Source organism: Zeus faber (assembly GCF_960531495.2).
Source record: "Zeus faber genome assembly, chromosome: 4".
Classification (NCBI taxonomy): Eukaryota; Metazoa; Chordata; class Actinopteri; order Zeiformes; family Zeidae; genus Zeus; species Zeus faber.
Window position 1 is genome coordinate 12,100,593 of NC_137191.1, and position 23,422 is coordinate 12,124,014.

A 23,422-nucleotide genomic window follows, 5' to 3' on the forward strand; every position below is an offset into this window, starting at 1 on the left:
CTTATACTTCACACATACACTGAACACTACATTGGCAAGTGTATCCCACAATGCATTGCGAGCTCAAGACACCAGTAAAAGTTTTTTTCTGCAATGATGTCATCAACCCTCAACGTACTGAAAGGAAGTGTAGCGCTGACATGACGATGTAGTATGTCCAAGCTAAAATAGTTAGTACCAGTAGATAGTACCAACATGCATTATGTAGTAAGCCAGATGCAGCTCAATTTGGGGTCATAGCTTTAGGTTTCGTCTGCCCACTCTCTGAGTGGAGCCATGGAAGTTCCAGGGAGAAGGGAAGATCGTCAAAAAACCTTTAGATCACGTTGTCAAACATATGCATGGACTACATGATGTTCTCATCCTGTGGACGAAGACGCATGAAGAGTTATTAAATACACAATGTATTAGTTGTGTTCATGTAACGCTGCTTAATGAGATAAAAACCAAAAGACTTTGTGACAGGCATCTAAGAACTCCTCGATGGTGACCACTCCGACAAGAAAGGAACCTTTAAAATAACCCAACCCCAACCACTGCCTCAAAATATGTCATAAAGATGGTTTGTTTGTGAGAGGCTTTACCCTGAAGAAGTTCTCAACGTGCTCCTTGGGAGCGTTGTCCTTCATGCAGGGGAACGTGTACTTCCCCATCATGTCATAGATGGAATGCATGATGTCCATCATCTCCTGGAAAGAACAAGGAAAGGGAAAAACATCCAAAGGAGGAAAAGTGGTAGAGCGGCACATTCAAGACATTTCATTTGAAGCAACACTGACATTTTCTCCAAGCACCCTCCCCTGGCCTTGATGGCTAAAAACCATATATCCCATTGCTAGACAGACCTCAGACAACTTTGACACCAAAACACAAAAACACAGGGGGTGGTGGGGTTATAGAGAGTGTTGTGAATACCTCTTTGGTGATGCATCCATCCTTGTTGAGGTCGTACAGGTTGAAGGCCCAGTTGAGTTTATCGGTGACTGAGCCTCGCAGGATGATTGACAGACCCATCACAAAGTCCTATGAACAGTACGATGGCTGATGGTTGATGACTTGAAAATTATACCGACTGTCATTTGCATCGACTTTTTAGGAAAATCAGAGAAAAATATCATTTGCATAATAATTTGGAATGCGGTGTATACACGTTTAAATACACTACTCACAAAAAGTTAGGAAAATTACAGGTGAACTTAATTTAACCTTCTCTAAACTTTTGAATGCACACGTCCAACTGTTCAATGTTTCAGTACTTTTTGCTCAACTTGCTGTTCTCTAACAAGGAGCTGAACGTCAAAATTCACTACAGGTGTTTGATCCATGAATTGACCATTTCGAATACATTTCCTGGTTCAATTAGAACTGGTATGTAAACAGTCCTCTTCATCATGCTGTTCACATTTTGACATCATGAGACCAAGACGACACCTAACAACTGATCAACAGTACCTCGCCATTGCCAGGTTTCAAACAGGATGTTCTCAGAGGGAAGTGGCCACTGAGCTTAGAGTGTCACAGAGTGTCATCAGCAGGATGCAACAGAGATACAGAGACTGGAAGAGTCACAGAAAGGCATAGAAGTGGACGTCCCTTTGGCCACATCCCACACTGATGAGCGCTTCATTGTGAACAGTGCCCTGCAGAACGGGATGATGATGCCACTCAACTCCAGGCATATTTAAGGGAGGTGAGAGGCACCCAAGTGTCACGTCAGACCATTCCAAACCGTTTACATCAGCATGGTCTGCGTGCTAGACGACCTGCAAGGGTACCTGACCACACCACCAGGCACAGGCATCATCGTCTTGCACGGGCCAGGGAGCATTTACACTGGACGAGGGGCCAGTGGCCTCAGTGCTGTTTTCTGATGAAAGTCGATTCACGTTGAGCAGAAATGATGGCCGCCAACGATGTTGGAGACGTCAAGGAGAGCGCTATGCATCAGCCACTGTTGTCACCAGACGAGCCTTTGGTGGTGGTGGTGTTACAGTGTGGGCAGGTGTGTCTAGTCAATACAGAACTGCCCTACACTTTGTGAATGGTACAGTGACAAGCCCATACTACCTGAATAACATCATTAATCCAGTCATTGTGCCCCTGCATGAACAACACAGGCCTCATTTCATCTTCATGGACGACAATGCTCCAGCTCATGGAGGTGGCATCATAAGGGAACGGCTGCTGGAGACTGGGGCACCTCAAATGGAGTGGCCTGCACTTTCTCCAGACCTGAATCCCATAGAAAACCTATGGGATCAGCTGAGTCGCCGTGTAGAGGCTCGTAACTCTGTACTCCAGAACCTCAATGATCCGAGGGCCGCCCTTCAAGAAGAGTGGGGGGCCACGCCTCAGCAGACAATAAGTCGACTTGTGAACAGCATGAGACGTCGTTGTCAAGCTGTAATTGATACTCAAGGGCACATGACAAGTTATTGAGACATTGACATTTTTTGTTGTGGTAAACCCACCACTGTTGTTGGCTTTTGTTTCAATAAATTGTTTGAGATGAGGAAATCACCATTGCCTGCTTCTACTTAAATGCCCTACTTTCATGATATATCACTGTAGCGTGAACTTTTTACATTTTCCATAAATTTCACCCGAAAGCCAAATATCCTTTACTTTTTGTGAGTAGTGTATGTGTGTGTGTGTGTGTATGTATGTATGTATGTGTGTATTTCTTTTTGAATCACCGGATTCTTACAGCTTTTAGATGGTTTGCGTACTCAGGAGAAATGCCCAATTTCCCCCACACGTTTTGCACTTGCAGTCTTTCGCAGGGCAGGACTGGTCATCGGCGAGATGACTTGGAGAACCACATCTGTAACACATCTGTTGATTGGCAACACATTGTTTTTAAACACTGAATTTTTGATTTCCTGACATCTTATTCCCTCGCCTGTACGCTGCATTCACATGTTTCGTTTCACCATCCGCGAACGTTTTTGCATCAGCCCTGGCGGTTCCAATCCTTCGGGCTCAGGTAGGAGTTTTATTAAGAGTTAGCTCTGGTTCTTGCAACAGTCTTTCATGAATGCGAGGCAGGCATGTTTACTCAACGATTCGACCACATGGCTTTGCTATGGGATGATACATTTCTATGTCTGATACATTTAATGTAGACATAGAATTTTAATGTTTTAAATTCTGTATTTCAATTCTGTGCTGTGCATAAATCTCGCTGAGTCTGGGACTCATTTTCATTCATTTATTCCGCAAAAGATCGAACGAGGACATTGTCTACCTAGGTGCCACTGGAAGCATCATTAAAAAGGCTAAATGAGAGCGCCCACTTTTTTAATATTTCTAGAACTGGTTGGGAAGAATCCAGTGAAACGGTGCTCCCGTGTCCCTGTTCTTACCCGTGACCACAACACAACATCAGTATCCTACTTTCTTGGCTCCGTCACAGACTGTGTCAAATTACATGGGCCAAAGGTTCGATGGCTCTGTAGTTTTAATGCAGTCAGTTGCTCAGAGCCTGTGTGGCCTGAGTCTCAATGAACTACTAACACAGTATTACTACATTGTGGCAGGACAATCAAAGGAGCATGCACTTGCACTTCCTATCCTACAGTACACGTAGGTGTCTGAGCCATGTGATGAAAAACGCAAAAGGACCTGTGCAAAAAAACGTAAGAATGTAATCCAGCAGGCAGCGTTGGACAAAGATGGAGAGCCAAATGTCTGCTTCCGCCCTAAACTTTATCGCCATGTTTCTCAAGTACTTTCTGCCTCAGGCTGCTCTGTGGTCAGGCCTACTCCTGGGTGAGTTAACCTCCTCTTCTTCGTGTATGTATTTATGTCCAGCTTGTCGTTCCTATTATCAAGGTTCTGAGCTTCTATGGCAGGTGACCTTGGACGTCGTGGAAGATGTCCCTTTTATGCAAAGCTCTCAAAGAGGTGCGAAACAGAGATGAACACAGTGGAGCTAAGCACGACTTGAAGACGCAGCTGTTATCCATACAGTTGTAGGCACAATAATTCACTACATTGAATACTTAAATTACTTTATACTAGCTTCACTAACAAAAGTTGTTATTGAACAGAATTCCACTAGAAATAGCATGACCCGGGGGATTACGGAGAAGAGCGGGTGGGATGTGAAAAAGATTGGCTTTCAGCACAAGAAGCTCGCGAGACTGGATGATTTTGCGCGCACGTGCAAGGTCAGAGAGAAGACCAAGACTTTCTGAAAACAAAGAACAAGGTACAGTGGTACCTCGACTTACGACTGCATCTACTTACGACTAACCCAAGATACGAGCAGCGATAGTCGTGAAAATTTGTATCGACTTGCGACCGACTGCTCCAAGATGCCCTTCGCAATAATGAAAATGATGAAATCAGGGGGCGAACGCAAATAAAATGACAAGGTGTCTATGTTTACGTTGAAGGGTTAACGTTATGCGGTTGAAGAATTGTCTTTCCTTGGTGTCCTCCAGCCTCGCACCGCCAGAGGTCACCACCCAGATCACCACTAGCTGGCAATATTCTTTTGACTATTTCCACCACTTTGGCATGAAATAGTGGTTGAAGTGCTTGAGTGCAGACGTTTGCAGTGCTTCCCTCATCCAAAAAAGCACAAGTCTGAATAGTCTTGTTTGAGTTTGATTACTTTACTTGGACTATAACCCCTGAGGTTTGTTGATCACCAGCCGCTATGGGGTTGCGACCATCCGGGGAAACGAATGCACTACTTACGGAAGTTGGGTGTGTGTCTTTGTCAGAATTGTCTTTTTGTTCACTCCTTTTCTTGTATATGTGCAAGATCGTCGGGTGTTTTGATAAACACACTTCACATTTCCTTCTCTTTTGACAGCCTTCGCTTAGGTGTCCTTTTTGTCAGACAGCCGAAACACATTCCTTGCGCTTTCAAACAGTCAATCTTTTCTTTGTGAGATTTTTCTTGTTTTTTTCGTCCAGGTTTCGGGGCTACGCCCTCCTGCACAGAGTACACAGGGCTTTTGAACAGCGAAAATCAATGACTTGACAGTCGACTTGGACTTGGGAGGTAAAGACTCGTGACTTGAGTGGCTTGTTTGTGTTCACTTTCATTCACTGAAACCGATCGGCAGACAAAAGGGTACTTTGGTTGAGCTCGGTGGTCCCCCAGACCTTATGTTGTCCCGGCTCAGAAGACGATGGCCAAAGATTGTAGTAACACATGAATGGTGCTGCCGTGTGAGATTTCTTTATCAAACACAAGTTGTTGTTTAGAAAGTTGTAAACAATGGATGGTGTTTTGTGAGCGGTCCGAAGCCCACGCTCCTCCATGTTTGTTTACATTCGCTTCCACATACAGATAACATAAAGCACAATGATTCCAAATGACGTCACATATTGCTGTAAAGAGACATAGTGATAGAAACGGTACAAAAGCCCGTTTGACTTTTTTGACCACATCGGCATCGGGAGTTATGCAACCGATGTGTCCTGATTTTTAAATAACTATAATCAACAAAAAAAAGACCGTTTATTTATGTACTGTACTTGTCTGTTTTACACTACTTATAAGTTGCTCCCTAAAATAACCACAGAAGTCCAACTAGGCATTATAAACCTATCCCTGCTTGTTTACACTCGCATTTAGACACGGCTCTCCAAACACTAACGGATGCTGCATTTATGGGAAACTCGGAAAAAATAAAATTAAATTAAATGTTATATTATCTTTTACATTTGCTTTTATCTATCAAAAAATTCTTTGCAAATTTATTTGCATTTGTTTAATTGGTTCTAAGTTAAATGTTCTCAAATATAGAAACTTTAATAAAATATTCATTTTTCAAATTGATTTAAAAATTCTGCACTTTGACAAAATATCGGTAACCAGCATCGGACTTAAAAATGTGGGATCTGTCGGGCTCCAAAAATATATTTAGACGATACAAATTTTCTATGGTCTTATGTTATCATCATATCGCACAGCCCCAGTGTTAAATATAAAAATGTTCAATGTTCACATTTTTATGCACACGCACAGTGGGCATTGTCAAGATTAGATTATCACCCTGTCAATCAAGCTCCTCGCTGCCTGACGTTTTTTCCATGAGAAGCACTTGTTACCACTGGTTACACACACACACACACACACACACACACACACACACACACACTGCGACTGTGCCAAGAGTCACCACCTTCGAATTCAAATATTTCATTCAATCAAATCAATTTGTGCAAATCTGTTTATAACTTTTTGAGATGTTCTGCAAACAGGCAGACAGACCAACTGGGGCGGAATGTTCACAGTTTGATATTGGAGTCTGCCTGTCAGTATTTCACTGTTGAAAAGTGATGTGGCGGGGGGGGGTTGACTGAGAAGTCAAGAAATTAAGAACTCTAAGCTTCTATGAAGTTATTTGCTTTTTGTTTGATGACATTTATTTCAGTGAATATCAACAGTAACAATACAAATTCAATTCATTGTCATACTTTTTGAACAGGTTAGATTGGCCAATAATATCATTAATAGACAGGTACTAAATACCTGGTCTCTCTCTTTATAAAGAGTGGATACTGCAGGTAGGACTGGAGTATCTTGGGGAAAAAAATGACTTGACTTGGGACTTGAATTGCCTTAACTAAGGACTTGACTTGACCAAGGAAAAAAGACTTGGGACTTGCTTGAGACTTGGACCAAATGACTTGAGACTTACCTGTGACTTGGATAAGAGGGACTTGGTCACATGTCTGGTGATTTGTGCCCTCTAGTCTGCATTCCCCGTTTCTCCAAACAAAACAAATAGAAATAGTTTTATTTTAGACTCTAACTTATTCATTTCTGTTTACTAATTGAACCTCCCGTTTGTGCGCTCCGTGCACACGTTCCCTGTCTTTTTTGTCTTTTTATTTTTATTTTTTTGCCACCGACCTGGATTAGCATTCTGGCACCTCCTCGTTTACAAATCACAGACGAGCAAAAAAGTGTGATTAAGATTTGGCTGAGAAGACAACTTTGGATGTGTGTGTGAGCCATAGAACTGCAACTGATAGAATGTGCACTGTTGCGCGATAGTAAAAATGTCCCTGTAAAAGGCAGATCGTGGAGACACTGTAATCGTTCACGATTTAAAATTGTCATATCGCACACCACTAGCTGGAGTAATACTGACGCTCTTGTGGCCTTTGTGGGCCTCGGTTGCATTCTTTGGACTTGACCACTGGGGGCACCGTGGCCTGGAGTTGACCTTTAATTTGGAGTCCATGGAGACCTTTTGGTTCTCCTGGGCCATGGTATTACCTTCATCGTCATCTTCATCATCATGAGCATCATTTCTTCACTACCAGTATCATAATGCTCTTTCACAAAATATGTCAGGATCACAGTTATTATCCTTAAAGGCTTCCAAAGTTTTTATTAATTTTGGGCTGTTGCAGAATAAATATCAGTTTGAAGCTGAAGCTTTTCCTTTTCAGCTCCGAGATTTGCCTTTATGGCCTTTATGGCAGTTTCTTGCTTTTTCAAGCGTTTGTTTCTGTTGTAAACAGCGGCCCGTGCCACGAGGGCCGCTCTCAGCCTTTCTTCAAGCTGATGAAGCTGTAGAAGATCTATTTCAGCCACTAGTATAGCTTCTAGAACCCTTCCTGCAAATCCAAGGCCAACTGATACCACTTCATCTGGACTTGATATATCTGAGCCCTGTTTGGGAGGAGGCTCATGCCTATAAGAGGCTGCTGTGGCAATCCATGTCTTCATAACATGTTGAAATTCATTGAAATATTCAGTCTTGGGGAGATACCAGCTCAGAGGGTCCCTCTCGTTCTTGCTCCGAGAGCATTTCCTGCACAGAGTGCTGCATGTGTGAAAAATTCCTTGGGTAGTATTTTGGTGGGGATGGTAGCTCAGGAGGTAGAGCTGGTGGTCTAGTGATCTAAAGGTTGCTGATTCGATCCCAGGCTCCTCCTGCTAGCATGCTGTAGTGTCCTTGAGCAAGACAATTAACCCCTAATTGCTCCTGATGGCTGCGTCCGTCGGTGTTTGAACAATTGTAAGTCGCTTTGGATAAAAGCGTCTGCTAAATGACTAAATGTAATGTAATGTTGAATGGGTTATGGGTCAAAAGCAGAGAATCCATTTCACCGGCCACCATCAAAGCATGTGCGTGTGTGTGTGTGCAAGCATGTGTTGTAGTGTGGTGTGTTGCGTGATAAATAAAGACTGTTTCTTCTTTTCTTCTTTCTCTTGAAAACCCCCAAAACATTGATTATGGAATGGTTACTGAAGTACTACAATCATAAGTGAATCAATATGGTTCTTTTTTTTTTGCTGTAAGCTGACTGAATTTAGCTGTTCTTTTGTTAACTAACTTAGCAAATTTTATTTCTAAAGCCTTTTCTGAAGGCTTATGAGTTCTCTTTTGCTTGCCATCATCATTTTCCACAGGAATGGAAAATGTCGACATTTTCACTAAAGTGTCATTAAATATCCACAAATAAACAGCTGTCCTTCCACAAATTGCACTTTTATAGGCGGCTTGATTCCGCCAACAGGACAAATGGATGTATTGACCAACGCACCATGTTTTCTAGAGGCACTCTAAAAAAACATGGAACACTCTAGGTTGTGTTTACGCTTTTAACACAATATTCATTACAAATGATCCACTTCAAGCATTAGACTTTCAACGACTGCAATACCCACATGATACGGCACAAGTCCTGAGCCATTCATATTTTAAGTCAGATTCAGTAAACTCCAGATTCACGTCTGTTCGTATTTGTTTTCCAAACGTATTCAATACTACAACGGGATCCAGTTACTCCAATATAGGCCGTTGTCCACGACGAAAGTTCTCACCTTTGTTGCGTCTTCCTTCTTCCTGTTTTCCAAAAGCCACACTTTAGACTCCGTGTAGATATAGACATTTCCAAGGCGTTATCTTCCAAGTTATTCATTTTGCTTGACGTACAGGGCTCGTCAGGCTGGCGTGATGTCGACTGGCTCGTGCGGTTAACCAAAGCAAATCAACAATTTAAAAATCAACAAAAATATCCCTTTGCAATAACCAAAACCAAACCAACAGAGGCAAACTCAGATAAAATGATAGGCAAACCTAGACGACCAGTGTTAACGTTGAACGTTTAAGAACTGTTCTCCGTCGGCGTCTTCCAGCCTCACATTGTGCACACCTGTTTCTATTAGTCAAGCTGGAGGGCCGTACTCTTTTGACTATGTACACAAAACAGTTGGTTTGAAGGGTCATAATGTGATCAAAATAATAACCTTGATTTAAAGCTGTATCATTTCAGTACTGTCACTCGGAACATGCTTTTGCAGCAATTGGCAATAAATACATAGAGTAACACAGTGGCTGATGTGGAAGTGTTTATTCATTTCATGGATATCAGAATGACTTAAAACTGGTTTTAAGTCATCCGGCATCAGTTCCTCAGGTGTCAATTACATATTGTTCATCCGTTATCAATACCTTGTGTTTACAATTATATGCACAGGCTGAACAAATTAATCAACTTTTTCTTACTGGGTATTACATCCCATTACAGGCCAGAATCACTTATTGGCCAAACAAACATAACCTCAGATTTAAGCACTAAATCTATAATTAAAAACATGAACAAACCATCGGTGACCAAATTGCCATCTCGCTACATATCCACTTATCTGTGGCAACTACATACAGAATGAAATTGAAAATGTTGGGAGAGTATATTTTATTATAAACAGACATCCGCAAATAATTTGCCCTCTGTGCACCTGTTCTGGCGGTAGGCAAATTGGAGGGGGCCAGTGTGGGAGGTAGGCAGGATTTGAGGTGAGCCGTGACCAGCCTCTCCAAGCACTTCATGATGGCGGGGGTGAGTGCAACAGGGCGAAGGTCATTTAGGCTAGCTGCAGAGCTATTTTTTGGTTATATATTGACACGCAGGACCAGAATACATCACCAACTCCCTTACTAACTATGTGCCCCCAAGAGAGCTACGATCATCTACTGCTGGCCTGTTAGAAGCACCAAGTAATACACAGAAGAAAATCGGGAGTGCAGCCTTCGAAACTTGTGCCCCAAAGCTTTGGAATGCACTACCTATAGATATTAGGAAAGCCGGCTCGTTTGCCATCTTTAAAAGAAAACTAAAAATGCATCTATTCACTCTAGCCCACAACTAGAGCTCTCCTGCACTGCTATTTCCACTGCACTGCTATTTCCACTGCACTGCTATTTCTTGTCGGCTGTACCTACTGTTTTATTGCTGTACCTACTGTACCTAGTAGGCCTGCCTAGACTTTTATTGTTTTATTAGCACTTTGTAACTCTACGGTACTCTAGTTGTAGCTGTGGAGAGACAGGGCTGAGGTCAGCTGACATTCCAATGAAGGAGACTAGACACAGACTGAGGGACAGTTTGTTGTTTTAAAATATATGTATAGGCCAAAAATCTTTAGGTGTCTAAATTAGTAGACTAGAAACTGTGCTTTGGCTTCTTTTTAATCTTCTAATTCTTATGATTAATGTTTTTGATTTTGAATCTTCTAATTCTTATGATTAATGGCTTGATTGTATATGATTAATGGCTGCTTTTAATCTTTTATTCTCTGATTAATGTTTTTGAGTTTCATTATTGGTTAAATCTTTTACTTTCTAATGCGCTGTTGTACAGCACTTTGAGTTGCATTTAATGCTGGAACGGTGCTGTATAAATACATTTTTACTTACTTACTTACTTACGCAACACGCGAATATAAATTATATTTAGTTTTGTGTCATTTATCATAAACATAGTAAGACTGATGGGATTATTTGATGAATTGACAAGTTGTTAATTTGTTTTGCAGCTGACATCACAGTGGAAAAGGAAGGAAACTGAAATTGTAGTTGCTGTGCTCCCCTCCCATGTGAGAGGGAACAATTATTTTTTTATCTGCTGTATATTTTAAATTTTTTATTTTAATTTTTTTTTAAACCTGTTTTTTTTTTTTTTAACCTGTCAGCATGCTGGGCATACAGAGTATTTGTATGACATTGCTTCTAGGACAGAGTTAGTCTGCAAGTGGAGTTCATGTTCTCAACCTGCAATGCAACTCTTTATTAATTATTTTATCGTCAACAACTGTTACAATAACTCTGTCCTGTGCACGGCCTGTAGAATGACAAGAGCACAGTTTTTTGTTACACAGAACTGCCACCAATCCCCCTCTTTGGGGAACTATTTTATCATGTTTGGGTCTATAAACGACTAATCACTAACCCAAGAGGGGAAGAATCACCACGGGTAAACATAGCACCAAACAACTACACAGAATGTACACGGAAAAACAAACATAAAAAAACAAACAAGACCGACACCCCGCTCGAACCGCCGGCCCTGCAGGCACACCCACCCACCCGTGCCCGGCACAGGGGCATGGCCCACCCACCACAGTCGACCAGACGCCCCATTAAGCCGCGAGCCCCAAGTGCCCCACCACATAGCCGAGTGTGCTCAGCATAGGCCATCAGGTCGGCAGATATATGGGCTGTCCACGACCCCCGGCAACCGGGGCACCCACCACAGGGAAGGCATGCAGCGGGAGCAAGGCCGACAGCCACCCCCACACCCCAACCCACACCAGCAAGCATCCCCCTAGGGGCCCCTTGGGGGCCACCGGCGGCGCTCTCTGCACCCCCGCCAGGTTGCAGCATGCCAGAAATCACCAGGCTCGAGGGGGCACCCTGCCGGCGGGGCCCCCCAGCCCACCAGGCCAACCACACCCCCATACCAATCCACCAGTTGCTGTTGGCAACTGCAGTTAAAATTGCGGGGTGTGGGGGGACGAGTCCTCCAAGCAAGTTGAACCAGAGTCACTCGCACCCCACAGACCAAGGTCTGGTGGAGTGTTGTTCGGAGTAAGATTTGTGTGTGATTGTATGTGTTCTAAGCCAATATGAGTGTTATTAACATTTCGGGACGGATTAGAAGCATGTCAGGGCAGGAGCATGACGGGCAAGATTAAAGCCGCCCCCCACATCCGTACCCACATAGCTCACACCCCACCCGTGCCGTAAACCCTAGGCCTATTGTGTGGTGTATGTGCTGAGCATGAGTATGAGTTTTGGCACTGTGAGAGATAGGCGAAGCGTAACCAGATCAAAGCTGGGATGCAGCAGGCCGGGCAGTGTCCGCCCCCCACCGAAGACCACATGGGGACCCCTGCGGCGAGCACACCCAGCCAGAATCAGGTCCCCACCCGGTTCATAGGACCAGATGGAACACCCCCCATGGGACGCACAAGGTGGGGGACCCCAGTGGCACACCGACCACGGGGCCAAGACCGAAACCCGCAACCAGCACCCCCTTCCCTGACCAGAGCCCCAAACCTGCCACCATGCCTCAAACCAACCCACGGAGGCCAGCTGCAGGCACCCCCAGGAGCGCTGCCCCCCACCCAAGGAGACCGGCCAGCTCAACCCAGGGATAAGAGCGGGCGCTACCACCTAGCCCCGCTAACACCCCCGTGGGGCCCGGAACCCCCCCGCGGCTACAGGACTAAGCGCCACGGACGTCACCACAGCCGCCGGGCACCCACCAAACCGCAGGGCCCCAGTGAGACCCGAGGAACCCCCACATGCCCCAAAACCCCATGACATTGCACCGACTTAGGAAGACTCAAGTATTAATGAATGGAGTTATGGCAGCGATAAAAGTAGCCCATATTTCATTAAATGAATTTTATTGCCAATAGTTTTTCCATTGAGATGTATTCTATTAATAAATGTAACCATTGGGATGTGGCTAGATTATCTCTGTTTTTCCAATTGAGTAATATTATTTACTTGCCAATTGTTAAGGCGATCAAAATGGGTTGGTGGTGTTTAAGTGGTGGGTCAACTGAGGAGAGGTCACAGACGAGACATACAGATGGGGAGACTGGAATCCTGTGACCCAGAAGGGTTGATAGCTTCTTGGTGATGTTGGTCCAGAATGTTTGGATAGGTGGGCAGAGCCATATGGCATGAAAGAAGTCATCTCTGGTATACAAGGAAACAGTGAGAACAAACGTCTTTATCCATAAAACCAATTTTGAACTTTTTGTGTTTGGTGATATGAGCTCTGTGCAGATTCTTATATTGGATGAGTTGCATTTTGGAATTGGGGGTCAAAGAAAAGGGGGGTCATAGATATTCGTCGAAACAGCAAGGTTTCTTTCCCATTCCATGGTAGATAAAGAAAAAGTGTCATCTGTTTTTAATCAAAGTTTGTATATTTTTGAAAAGGGATTTTAAAATGACCTTCATGAGTAAGATGTTCATTTATCGGAGGTGGTTGTAGGATGTTGTTCGTAAAATTGATTTTTATATTAAGAGACTGCTGTAGTTTAAAGAATTGCAGGAAACTGGCCACCGACTTTATACTTGTGGGTTAAGGTTGGGAAGGATATAAGCAAATTGGTTTCAAAAATGTGTTCCAGATGAGTAAGGCCTTGTCTTTTCCAAGACCTAAAGATTATTGGTCAGTTTTTGGCCAGAAAATCCAGGCTGTGCCTGATTAGAGTGAATTGTTTTGGAGACAGTGACCACTGAGTTTGAGGAATCACCACCAGCTGACAGAGTCGTTGCGATGAATGGGTTTTTAAAGCAATGTTTTCTTAGTGATTCAGTGAGGAATGGGAGATCAGATATTGATAAATCCTGACATTCTGTTTGTTCAATGTCTCGCCATCCATGGCCCAATTGTTGCTCTGGTTGTAGTTAAGGGTAAACAAATCTGACAGATTGGCGGAGATATCAATACCAAGGTACCTAATGTTGCCTGTTGTGATGGTTAAGGGAAGTTTCTGGTTTCTGCTTTCTTCCCTTGACAAAACCTGTTTGGTCTGGGTGAATTATAAATGGAATTACTTTTTAAATTCTGTTCGTTAGTGTTTTACTAATAATCTTGAAATCACACTTCATTTGGCTTATGGGTCTATAACTGCAAGTGAGGGCTGGGTACTTATTGGGTTTGAGCAAAACCGAGAGCAGTTTTCATGTGCGGAGGCATGATGGAGGTTGACTTAATCTCTGTAACCATTCTAATAAACAATGGGGCTATAAATTGCTAGAAGTGTTTATAGAATTCTACTGGGTAGCCATCTTATCTGGGTGACTTATTGTTGGGCATAGAGAAGAGAGCTTTCCTGCGTTCTTCTAGAGTAAGTGGTTGATCTAATGTGGTCGCCTGGTCTGTGGACAGTTTATGGCAGCGATTTCCAGCCTATCAGCCGCTCCTGTGGTGTACTATGTCCAAGCCGGACCAGGATCGATGTGCACCTGTACATTTCTGAACCTGAGGTGATAATCAAAATGGATAGTTGGCTGGCATCAGGCAAACTGAAAAGGAAAGAAGGAATGAATGAATGAAAGGAATGACATCCACAAGCGAAGTCCCAGTGGGACATGGGACAGGCAGGACAGTCCCGCCTGTCAAACAAAAAACAAAGGTTCGGAGAAAGTATAGTACTGAATATTTATTTTTTTGGACGGCACCGAAGAAAGTAATCTAAACATCATGTATGGGCACCGAGAACGCAAAGGCAGTGCAAGCATCCTATCGGGTCACCGGACTCACACCCAAGGCTGGTAAGCCGCATACAATGGGGGAGAATTTACTGTAATTCTTCCTGCCACAAAATAAATAGTGGGGCTGATGTTGGGAGAGAAGGCATGCAAGCCAATCAACCTCATCTCATTGTCTGATAACTCAATCAGATGCAGGATTGACAAGATGGCAGAGAATGTGAGAGTTGTTTTTATGCCCTCCAACTGGATGAATCGACAGACATCACAAATCTGTCAAACCTGCTTGCCTATGTAAGGTATGTAAACAATGGAGATATAAAAGAAGAGTTTCTGTTTTGCAAATCTTTACCGATGGGTTCAACTACTGAGGCTATTTTTGACATTCTGAATGTGTTCATAGTTTCAAACAGGATTGATTGGTCCAAATGTGTTGGAGTGAGCACTGACGGGGCCCATGCGATGCTGGGCCAGCAGAGTGGAGTCATCACCCAAGTGAAAGCTGTGGCTCCACTCGTAGCATCTGTCCACTGCAGTATACACAGAGCAGCACTGGCTGTAAAGAAAATGCTGCAGATCTAAAGACTGTCCTAGATGCGGCGGTCAGAGTCAACTTCATCAAAAGCCACCCACTGCAATCACCTTTATTTCCCGTTGTATGTGACGAGATGGGCAGTGACCATAAGCAGTGACCATTCTGTTATACACCGAAGTCCGGTGGCTCTCAAGGAGGAAGGTACTGATGCGACTTTTTGAATTGCGTGATGAGGTGATGGTGTTTTTTCTCAACAAAGTTTGAACTCGCATATTGCTTCAGTGATTTTGAGTGTCTGGCTCAATTGGGACCTGCCCAACATTTTCAGCCACTTCTATGGACTCAAACTCAGTCTCCAAGGAAAAGCAGTGACCATGTTCAATGTCCAGAATAAAATAGAAGCGACCATAAGAAAAAATGGATGAATGGGCCAGGCAAGTTGACCGGTCAAACTTTGAGAATGTCAGATTTTTTGACAAAGGAATAAATGCGGCTTCCCGTCACCATGATCAATCATATCGAAGAGCACCTGCATTGTTTGAGGACCAAGCTGTGCGAATACTTCCCCATCCCAGATGTGCAGTGCAGCTGGATCAAAAACCCCTTCACCAGCCACAGTGACAAGACCCTCGCAGGCCTGAGGGCAAAAGAGAAGGACGCTCTTGTGGATCTCTCCTTCGACAGGGCATTGAAACTGGCGCTCTCACAGAAGTACCTGATGAATCTTTGGCTTCATGTTGCTTCTGAGTATCCTGATCTGTCCGACAGAGCCTTGCGATTGCTGATGCCTTTCCCAACGACGTATCTGTGAGACTGTGGCTTTTCAGTGCTTGTGACATTAAAGACGAAATACAGGAATAAAATGAATGTTGATCCAGATCTTGGCCTGAGACTGTCGTCGCTTAAGCCAGACATCAGGTTTAGTGTCTGCCATGCAACATCTGATACGCCTTGAGTTTATTACCGAAAAAATTAAAGCGGCTTGGACATGTACTGTTGGTGTTTTGTCTCCAGGTGACGGCACAGTTTAAATGGCTTCAGAGCTTCGTTTGATAAAATCTCAGAACACAGCACGCACAGCAGCAACGGTTCGTCTTCCGTACCGATCCAAAAAAATTCCAGTGACAAATATTCTGTCCGATGTCCCACTGGAATTTCGCTTGTGGATGATGAAAGAATGAAAAAGAATGGCTTCTTTCCTTTTCAGTGTGCCTGATGCTAGCCAACTCTCCATTCTGATTATCACCTCAAGTTAAAAAATTTACAGGTGCACGTCAATCATGGTCCGGCTTGGACGTAGTACGTCCTACCATAAATTCCTATCTATCCGTGATGATGCATTTTTGAAGGTTTAAAAGAAAAAATACCATGAAATCTTTTTTTTTTTTTTTTTTAATATTTAAAAAAGTTTTTGAAGTTAATAATTGTTTTTTTCAATAAAATCTATGTGTTTTGCCCATGATTTGGCAGCCCACTGCGGCCCATAGGTTGGGAATCGCTGCAGTATACAGGGGAGCTGATTGGGGATGTGGTACAGGAGCGGTGGGTTTGGCAGACAGGCGACTGGAAGCAGGAAGAGAAACTGGGGCCATCTGGTGGATGGATGGGGTGATACAAGGGGCATGGAACAAGTGATCATAAAATGTAATACATCTTTTCATCGGAAATAATGAACCAGATGTGCAATAGAGAATAATATCTCGATATAGGCAGGGCAATGTCTATTTATAATTATTTTCTTTGGACTGTTTTTTTGTATTTTCATTTCACTAGGGCTTCTCACCATCTCTAATAGCAAAAGATAAAATTAATGATCATCATGGGTTGGCTGCTTTAGTCAAGAAGCCAACCTAATCACTCTGAGACTGATTATTAATCATAGGTGAGAGAGCAAGAGAGTAAAAAAATGAATTTAAGCAAACACAGAAAATTGGAACATATGCAATATATTTAAGCGAAGGAAGAGATATCTGACAGTGTATGGGTTGCTACCTGAAGAGATAAAAAAATGATGTCTGGTAAGTTCTTGGCGATTGCTGTGGCAAACACAGCACATGGAGGGGTGAGCTCAAGTTGGGCTCACACAGGAGAGGAGAGAGACTCTGGGTCTCTACTATAGATGGGTCAGTGTCGGGCCGCCCGGTTCGTTTGGCCGGACGAACCCCGGGGGCGTCACCGTGCAGGCTCAAGAAGTTACAGTAAGTCTTTGCTCTTTCACTCCCTCGTCCCCAGTTGTTCAGACAGCCGTGCAGGCTGAGGTGGAGGGAGTTTAAGATGGGTTGAGATGTAAAAGTGAGCGGAGTGAAGAACAGAGTGTTTAGAGAAGAGTCTAGAGCACAGTACAGCCAAGGAGGAGGACATAGGATGTCCAAACCGGTTATGCTTTTGGGTTAAACAGGCGGCGTACAACCTCTATTAACAGATGTTCCTATACTCAAATTTGGACTTCATAAAATAAACATCAGAGATACGATTTACACACCAAGCCTGAAAATAATTATAAATAGACATTGCCCTGCCTATAACGAGATATTATTCTCTATTGCACATCTGGTTCATTATTTCCGACGAAAAGATGTATTACATTTTATGGTCACTTATTTAATTTTACAGATTTAGTGATACCCGTGAATGATGGTTACATGAGCAGTGCCTGGGGATGAATAAAGACAAACTCTGAGAAGCCAGGGCAAGCAATTTGAATTGCTTTGTCTGCACTTAGGAAAGAAGATGTAAATGCAAATAGCATATGACATAACCAAGAATTCTTTGTTTGAAAGAATGAAAGCAAAGGAAAACATTTTTGCTTTTTCAAATATTGACATATTTTAACAGTTACAGTATTTCGCTGTTAGAAGACAGTCTTCATTGGTCACGCAACACACCACACTACAACACAACACATGCTTGCACACACACACGCTTTGATGGTGGCCGGCGAAATGGATCCTCTGCATTTGACCCATCCTGGCTTGTACTTCCTCCGGGGGCACAGCCAGGAGTGGTGGGCAGCATACTTAATTAATAATCTTTCTCACTTAAAAAAAGACAAACAAAAAAAAAACAAGTAGAAAAGTAATTTTTACCTTTTGAAAAACAATCAAAACATCTTCATAGATTGGTCAATTTGCTCTTCAAATTTCTGTTTCAAAAATAAACAGATTGTTGTTCTTACCGTTGGTCTAACTGGCCATGGTCAACCTCCCACTGCTTCTGCCAATGTTAATTTTCTTACATTTGCCAAAGCCTTTAGTGTGGCCTGTGTCAGAAGTACCACAAGACAGCCATGAGTGTGCTTGTTCTTCATTTGATCTATATTTGAAGACATTTATTATGAAAAGCATTCTGTCAATACTTTGTCACAATTATCTACATTTGTTTGAAAAATCATTTAATTCATCTTGGTTATCTGTCCACTAACCTCTGCCATCATTTCAGCGCCTGCTCTTCACCTCCTGTCCACCAGTTGTCCTCATTCTGTTCCTACCTTTGCCAATGACCTGACCTGGCACCTGCCTGCAGACATGATCCCCGTGATCCAAACAGTTTATACTGTAGACCTGCACAGTAGCCTAGTCATTTGCCACACTGTGTATCGTGTCTTCTTGTCATCATGTTGCAGCCCTTGTCTTTTGCCTGAATCTACCTGTCTGCAATTGTAGTTTTGAACTATGCAAGTATCTTTTTTTTCCAGCTTTTTGTTTGCCTGCCTGAGCCCTTTACCTCTTTAACCTTTTTAACGGAATCTGTGTTTTTAATGCTCCTGCTTTGAGTCTTGGTCTGACAAAGTCCAGAGCCTTCACAAAGCACACAAACATGGACATACTGTATTACACGGGCACACACACACACACACACACACGCACGCACGCGCACACACACACACACACACACACACACACACACACACACAGACAGTAACCTGTTAAAGTTATTTAGTAACCCCACATGAAAATAACCTATTAAATGTTATACTTAAAACCAATACCCAAAATTAAGTGTATCGAAAAACCTTTTTAAAATGTACATCATGCGGACCAGCAGAGGGAACCAAGGTCTAGTACATCATCAATTTTTCCGGCCAGTCGTATATAGTTTCTTATTATTTATAATATAATACAATAAACATCATAACTAAAATCAACTATTATTTTCACACACACACACACACACACATACACACACACACACACACACACACACACACACACACACACACACACACACACACACACACACACACACACACACACAACAAAACAATAAATAATGAATTATTATATTATAATAAATGAATATATCTGTTGGGATTGCTGGGAACAATATTGCAAGGTATAAACAAAACACATAAAAAATAATTTGGGAATAACACCAGAGAAAGAAATTTGTATTTGCGCAATTTGACCAAGAAGATAATTTTCTTGATTGCTGCTGCTGGTCCTCATGGAGATTGGTTGTGTGCTGTTGCAGAGCTTTGAGGATGTGACCATTGGGTCAAATGCTGAAGCTTCCAGCTGTGCTTTTCCCATTACTGAAGATCACATGACTGCTTGACAACGGAAGTCTTTGTGGTTTCGCCCCATCCAGACGTTGATGGAAAAATTAAAAAATTAGGCTAGAGGGTTTTCAACTAATTATGACAAATATCAGTGGGGTGTTTGTTATGTACGTTGGTCATTTGTCCGTTCTTCAAACAATGTCCATTCTTTGCAACCGGTTGTGTTTTGTGTCTAACTGTAATAACCTGCTGTGTTTATTTGATGACATCCTGCTTTCTTTTATAGGTAAAACCATGCGTCTGTTGTTGCTCATGATGTAACAATAATTGTCTCCCTTACGGATTAGGAAATTGATTTAATTCTTTTGCCTCATGGTAAAGCCATCTGCCAAAAAAAAATGGAATAGAGAGTTAAGTTGAGAAGATCATATTCTGTGTTTTACGATTATTGCTGAACACAGGATGATGGACATATCGACCTGACGCCCAGCCAGGGTAAAATGATTGGTTCGTGGTAATTTACATCTTTTTCTCAAATAGGGATCCAGCAAAGGTAAGCGCTATAACAATACTATCAATACTGTCTATGTTCCCAGGTCAACACAACCCAGTCCCACTTGAAGGACCACTGCACGACCTCCGACCAGGTGACTGAGTTGTGATCCGTGACTCCCGGAGAAAGAGCTGGAGCTCGGCCAGATTCCTGGGACCACTCCAGATCCTCCTCATCGCTGCAGCAGCAGTCAAACTGACAGAACGACCAACATGGAGTAAATCATTCATGTTACATGTGCACAAAAATGCCTCACTCGGTACAAGCGCCATTCCATCTTTCGCATATACCAACAACATGGGAAGAATCTAAATGCTTAGCATGGCCTACAATATTTCCAACCTCTATCAATTTAACTAACCTAATATATAATTCTATTGATCGTAAAGGGATACATTCTGTCGAAATGTTGAAGAACGGTAAAAGCATTTCACTATGATCCTTCGAAAGGACAATCTAACTGCACTAATGTATAGGGGAAGATTAGTTGCTACTGTTACCGTTGCTCTATCCTACTCAATTGTAGTTCATTCACTTGCTGAAGTAATTTATCCCTTATGTTACAAATCCGTTTGTTCGGATGAAATTAGCAGCTGTAACCCTAAGGTTCTGGTGGGAGTGGTGGTCTCATGCACCCAAACAGAGATCATTTACACTATGGGACTAGCAACCATTCCAGGCATCCATTGGCTATGTGGACACACAGCATATGCAAGTCTGCCTGTGAATTGGACTGGCACTTGTGCACCAATTATGTTAGATAGGCCAATCTACATGTACAATCTGACCCACAAAACTGCACACATAAAACGATCAGAGACAGGAGCAGAGCATTTCTTTTCTTCTGTAATCGCATCTGTAGGTGTATCCACAGCATCTATGTGGCTGAACATTGTACATTATAGGCTGTTACTGTTCATTAATTCAACATTCCTAGTAGAAGGAGCAGTCAAACAGGAATTCACTTCAGTCAATTTAATGGTCCTTCAGAATCTTACGGCGCTGGACGTAATGAATGCTGCTCAAGGAGGTGTGTGCGCTATGTACAGGCAAAATCCTCCTTGTCCGCTTCTACGATAACATACGTGAAAAACAGTGTCTGAACAGCATGTACTTTAGGGAAGGACGCGTTATTCCCACAACAAGGAACACAGTGACCCGTTAGCAGAACACACCAAAATACATAGTCGAAGATAAATCCTTATAAGGACTTCAAGGACATCAACAGACGTGACATCACCCCACTCCAACGGTCTCACACATCTCACCACATATATACACACGTACATCCTGTATTCAGGAGGACGGGTGAGCTCGACTACAGGCTGCGTCCTGCCATTCGCTCTCTCCCTCTCCTCTCTTCGCCAAGACAAACTCTGTTCCTCTGAAATAAATATACACGCAACAAAGAATTTGTTCACGATCCTTTATTACATAAAATTACCACGACAAACTTGATGTCAGAAGTGGGATCCCCGGACGACCGTCGGACCAGCAGCAGAAAGTGACTGATCATCCAGGACAGTCCTGCCTCTTACCCAACTGCTTGGAGGACGGGAGGACCGTCTGCTGTTGGCCGTCTCCGCGGGATCTACACGTCCAAAAACTCCTCCAGTACACGGTAAAATACTCACGGATCAATTGGGATTGTGAACAAAATTCTGAAATTGTGTCTACTTATAAAATAGAGGACCTTGGGATAATCTGAGTTATAAAGGGTTAAAGTCCCCAGAGGATACAACGGGTTCGAGGCCCATGAGTGAAATAGAGGGTTAGAGGCCTTCTACACTAAACGTAAAAACAGAGGTTAAAGTCCGCTACAGACTTACGGTGCATGACGGGTTAGAGGGCCATCAGTAAAACAGAGGTTAGAGTCCTCCACGAATAAAACAAAGGTTAGAGTCCTCCACGAGTAAAATAGAAGGTTAGAGTCCTTTTATAATTAAACGTAAAAAAAACTGAGGTTAGAGTCCTCTAGAAATTTACGAGTTTTGAAAAAGGAAGTATTTGAGGTTGGAGTCTTCAAATAACAGTCCTATTTCAAAAACATGGGGTCCACCCCGAGCAAAGAGAAACCGGACTGGGATTCTCCGATCAACACATTAATGAGAACCAAGCATGGGGACAAATGTATGTCATGTGTGGGAGATTGGGTCGAGCACGGCGGTTTTCCCGCGAGGGTAAGTTTAAGTATGAATCAGTTAGGGAAAGTGAATGAGGCGATTACAGAGGAAGAGAAAAGGTTAAGAAAGAAAAAGAAAGTGTCAGTAAAGGATTTGCAAAGAATGGAAATGAACATGAACATGCCCCTATGAACATGCCGCTCCAACACCACCCCCGACGGCACCAGCGGAGAACTTTGCGTCCACGCCCTCTACGTCAACGCCCTCTACGTCCGTGCCTACCTGTTGTACTTTCTTGGCGTCTGGTGCCGTGGATGGCGGCCCACCTGGTATGGAACTCAGAAAACTGCTCCTCCTCCACTTTAAGCCAGAAAACTACTCCCGCATCGCACGCGATATAGAAGAAAGCAACCCAGACCTGTTCCGACCACGCACCACGACTTGGGACGATACTGGCCTGTGGGAAATGTGGGTCGAAACGGTACTCAGATCCATCGAACGCAACTTCCCGGTCAGATTCGACCTCGGAAAGATCAGAGACTGCCTCCAAAAGCCCGACGAACCAGTCACTGATTTTTATCATCGCACGTTGGACGCTTGCACGTCCTTCTCAGTACAATTTTGTCCTCCCACGTTCGATGGTGGTGAGGAATCCGTGTTCGAAACCATCGTCAAAGTGGCATTCTGGGACGGGCTCCGACCGCCCCTCCTGAAACGACTCACGGACAGTTTGATAGGCGGGTGGAGAGATAACCGACTGCCAGACATCCTGCGTCACGCCAAACACGCGGAGGCCAAGGAAAAGGAGGGAGAAAAAAAGGCCAAAGACAAACACGAGTTGGCCTCACTCCATGCCCACCTCGCCTCGGCATCGCTGAGCACCCCACCTTTCCAGGGACAAGGACGAGACAGAGGACGAGAGCGCGAACGACATCGCTTCGGACGGGAGCGCGACCGAAGCTGCCGCGGACGTGAGGGCCCACCCCCAGCTCGGAGAACACCAAACCAAGGTGACGGCGACCGCGACCGCTGCTTTAATTGCAGGAAAAACGGACATTGCTCCAGGGACTGCCCCGAACCAGGTCGACGCCAACGGCCTTACCCCAACCCCAACCAGCACGCCCAGTCGGCCCCATTCGGATCCGACTGATCTCCTGCCGTCACGATGGATGAGGTTTCCACGGGCGGGTAACGTACAAACACACACACACA

General features: G+C 43.6%; 1 pseudogene across 1 annotated transcript; it reads right to left on the reverse strand.

The window, feature by feature from the left end:
- Positions 1-316: 316 nt before the first annotated feature.
- Positions 317-7,241, reverse strand: LOC307229396 (A-type potassium channel modulatory protein KCNIP2-like; annotated as a pseudogene). Its single transcript has 5 exons — positions 7,122-7,241; positions 916-1,023; positions 585-689; positions 456-536; positions 317-364 (listed from the first exon to the last, which is right to left on the reverse strand). The product of its transcript is annotated as an A-type potassium channel modulatory protein KCNIP2-like (transcript).
- Between the last annotated feature and the right edge of the window lie 16,181 nt (positions 7,242-23,422).